Raw genomic sequence first — 917 nt, forward strand, 5'->3', positions numbered from 1 at the left:
CCGCCCCGCACCCCCCCTCAGATCCCTATGTCCAGAACCGGTATAGTCTATCTACTTTTTATCCCACACAATACGAGCCCATTTAACTTTGGCCTCCGTTTAGACGTAACTGGTCGCGGTCAATTCAGTTTTGGGGGTCGCCCTTTTGAGAAATAACCGATCGTCCAGCCGCCCGGAAGCCGCAACACATCCTACAGCGGAAAGGGCCCGTATTTATCACCCCGATGGTTTTCTTGGAATGTTTCGATGACCATTTGTCCTAGCCATAGAAATCCTCAGGTAATTGGAGACCTGTCACCTGGAGAATCCAATGCCGATGGACTTTCATGGCTAGAACAAATGGTGATCAATAAATTCCAAGAGAACCACAGGGGTGGCAAACAACGGCCCTTTCCACTGTAGGAGCCACAAGAGGTGAGAAAAACCCGGAAAACAAGAATAGCGACTTCTGGCCTTTCACAGGGGCCTAGAAGAATCGCAAATTACCTGAAACATGCAATACCAATGGATTTCAATGGTTAGGATAAATAAACCACCAAATTAAATGGCATAATTACAAAAAGATCTTCAGTTAATATGAATGATTCATTTTATATTTTTCATCATAAGTTACTCAGACTGGGAAAGGATCATTACATTTTCTGATCCCTCTTCAATTTATGCTGATCAGTTTTGCCAACCATTTTTTTCGTCTCATCAGGGGAGCTCGTCCTTTTAGTCTAGGGTACGTCTCCAGGACCTTAAGAATGTGAATATGATGGATCATGCTTGATTTTCCATGGTACTTTTCCCAAGGCACAACGTATTAGCTGCAACTAGCGACTAGAGGATATTGGAAAAAAGAATGAATACGAAAAATTTGATGCAATATAAAATTTCTAACGTAGTAATTCCTCATTGTGTAAAATCGAATGAAT

The sequence above is a fragment of the Fopius arisanus genome, unplaced genomic scaffold (genome assembly GCF_000806365.1).
Source record: "Fopius arisanus strain USDA-PBARC FA_bdor unplaced genomic scaffold, ASM80636v1 scaffold00099, whole genome shotgun sequence".
Classification (NCBI taxonomy): Eukaryota; Metazoa; Arthropoda; class Insecta; order Hymenoptera; family Braconidae; genus Fopius; species Fopius arisanus.